At 33.5% G+C, this 3,429-nt stretch overlaps 1 pseudogene; it reads right to left on the reverse strand.

The window, feature by feature from the left end:
* LOC129308939 (uncharacterized) overlaps positions 1-1,449 on the reverse strand; it is a 7,826-nt pseudogene extending 6,377 nt beyond the window's left edge.
* Positions 1,450-3,429: the final 1,980 nt, after the last annotated feature.

The raw sequence follows: 3,429 nt of genomic DNA on the forward strand, positions 1-3,429 counted from the left end.
GATACCAAATCCCCATTGCCACAGATACCTCCATTGGGGTTCACTCATACTTCCCGAAACATCACAGATGGCTAAGCTGCTCCTTAGTTTCCCTTTCTTGAGTAAGTCGTCCACCATTCTCTTCCACTGAAGCTCTGCTACTTGGCCATGATCACCATCTTCATCTTCATCTTCATCTTCATCATCATCATGTAGCGAGGCTATGAGCTCATGGGGAAGCAATGCACCGGCTGCTATAGTTGATTTGCCTGATTTGACATCCTCCAGGTACTTGCTAAATCTTCCTCGTCATGCTTCATGAATTTCTTTTCATAGAATTTCATGGCCACTGAGGCTACCCTGTTGTAGTGGTATTGAGCTCCACTGATTGGCACCAATATATACCCTGGCAATTCCAGAGCTTTCCTAACGGCACCAAAATTTCCGTCCTTAAACGATCGCGAATCCTATAAGCATAATGGGCTTCTTCAACATCTCGATACTCTGGATAGGATTCTCGGGGTGAAAATCCTCCTTGCAATGCTTTCACAAAGCAGTGTAGAACGATCAAATGAGGAATCAATAGATGGACACCATTTGGCAGCGAGGCTAATCTTTTCTGGTTTCCCACATTTGAGAAACTCTATATCTGTCTTCAAACATCAGCAAAATGATCAGAGATATGATCGTATAGTAAAGCGAAAGTTAGATCACTCTGATATCTTTGTACGACTTTCTTAGCCATTGCTATTCTTTTATCTTGCCTTGTAACATGAGCTATCTCTTTCTGGGTCATCGTTGGAACCGATCTTTGTGGCCTTGCTCCTTCGAGATTTCCTGTTATGCTTCTTGCTTCCTTTCCTCTGCAGCCATTCCTCTTTTTGAAGTTTTCGCACTTCAAGGCCTTCCAAAATTCTATAGAGAATCTCAGGCAAGTCCTTGAGTAGCCAAAGTCAGCAAATGAGGAGACGTTGAACGCGAGGGTTCTGGGATGATTGGTGTAAAGCCATAAGGCGGCGCTGTAAAATCCTCCTTTATCAGACTTTCCGTTCCTCTCACTCCTCGGAGAATGCAAACGAGCTTGAGGGTTGTTAAGGGGTTATGAAACCAAGCCAATTGAAGCCTCTGTATCAGAGAAGAAGAGGGAGTGTCAGGAACAACATGGAAGAAGAAATCAAGGCAAGGGTCGCCGTGGAGAGGAAGGTTGGAGAATTATTCTCCGTTAAGCCCATGTTTTGACGCTGGTTTTTGGGTTTTGTTGAAATTGGCCACCATGAGATTCATAAAAAGATCACCGGAAGTGATGACGTCATCGACGACCGCGGATGGTGGGGCATTGTTGTCGGAGTTATAGATCTCAGGAGGACCAAGAAGAATTGCCATGTGAGTGAGACTGAGGCTCAAGTGGCGGTGGAACCAAGGCAGAAGAAATGAATGAAATTTGTTGGAGTGATTTTCTTGGAAGAAGATTATTGAAGCGCCTTGACAAATGCCTGGCATTAATGGGGTATTTAAAGTCCTCGGCTTTCTTCGGCCCCAAGTCATGCTTTTCTTCGGCCCCAAGTCATATCCTTTATCCCCAAGAAAAAGAATATAAAAAATGAATGAATATCGTTCCGGCCAGAATCGATCAGCATCCACGTTATACAGGCGGGATTCGGTTTCGATGCTCATGGTGGTACTCGGCACCAAAACACTGAAAATTTATTTTTTTTTCTTTTTTTTCAATTACAAAATTAATATTATAATAATAAATAAATATTATAAAATTATTTTTTAATGTTAATAAAGAAATAAATTTAATTTCTAAATTTGACCTGAACACAGATAAAATTTTGGTCTGATCAATTTAGAACTTTACTAAAAAATTGTTAAAAAAACTTGAATAGTTTAAAATAAAAAATGAATTTAACAAAATGAGCGAGTTTTTTTTGTATGTAACAAATAATCTTTAAATTCATGGTCAAAAAAAAGTACTTATATTTAATACTTGACCATACTTTAAATGATATTATCTCTCATTAGTGAAAAATAATAACATAAAAAAATATTTTATAAAATATGGTTTAGTTATAGTTCTATTTTTTTATTACAATTCTAAACTGTTTAGACCAAATTTCTATATGAACTATTCAGGTTAAATTTAACAAGTCAAATTTATTTATTTATTTATTAAATATTAAAATAAATAATTTGGTAAAATTTATTTATTATTAATTAACAATTTTGTAATTTAAAAAGAGAAAAGAAAAGAAATTAACATTGTAAAATGCTGTCTTGGTGATGAGCACCATGAGATGAGCAGCGAAACTAAATCTTGCTATATGTATCAAACAACTTTTCATTGAATTGAATCACAATTTCTGTGATTACTTGCACCTTTTTTCTTAATTGTAAGTAGGTGATTACTTAAATTTGTTATGGTTATATATATTAATTATAACATATCTTTTTATTTAAATTGATTAAAATTAAAATTAAAAATGCTAATATTAAACCACTTGGCCCAAGCAGCTCAGTACCCTTCAAAGCCCAATTACCTATTTTTTGTCTCAAACCATCATCAAATAATTATTACATAAATTTACTTAATTACTCTCCATTAATTAAATTATTTAGAAATTAATTTTTGAGATGTTACATTACAAGGAAGGTCTGCAGGATTGTTGATGGAAGACCGGAAATTGAAAATACAAATGACAAAACATCGGTTAAGAAGAATGAAAGAGAACAAATTAACTAGCAATGAAGGAAATGTGAGAAAACAAAAGGACGGGAGAGCAATTTCTTATTGATCAGCACGCGTTGAAAGGAGGAAAATTGAAAACCCACCCCATTAATTCAATCAGAAAATCACATGATGATATAACAATAATTATTCATCTGATCAACTAATTCTGTGCTCTATATAGGGCAAGATTAAAGATTGATTATCGTGTAATATTGACGAGAAATTTTTCAAATTGAGTAAATAATTTTTTAATATAAAAAATAAATATCTACTATTATATATATATATATATATATATATTGATGGAGTATTCTATATATATGATGAATCATTGATTATGGGTGATAATAGGAATCACAAATTTTCAAAATTGCTCCACGATTTGATCTTTAAATGCATTTTGGGAGAATATATTTTTAAATGGGAATAGGAAATGCAGATATTAATGGGAAATTGGAAATAATTGTATATAACAATGGTCACCTAATTTTAAATGTAAAATCACAATCATAATTATGGTTAGTATTAGGAATAATATTCAATGTGATTGGATGATGATGATAATGGTTTGACAGAAAATGCTGATTGCAATTATTCTAAAACAAGTAGACTGAAATTTGTGATCATGTTTTCAATAAATTAAAAAATCAAATCCAATAATAAATTTATTGTATGTATGAATTAAATGTGTGCATTATCTTTTCAAATGAAACCTTAAG

The sequence above is a fragment of the Prosopis cineraria genome, unplaced genomic scaffold, assembly GCF_029017545.1.
Source record: "Prosopis cineraria cultivar Desert tree isolate PC_DT_omini unplaced genomic scaffold, ASM2901754v1 PC4, whole genome shotgun sequence".
Lineage (NCBI taxonomy): Eukaryota > Viridiplantae > Streptophyta > Magnoliopsida > Fabales > Fabaceae > Prosopis > Prosopis cineraria.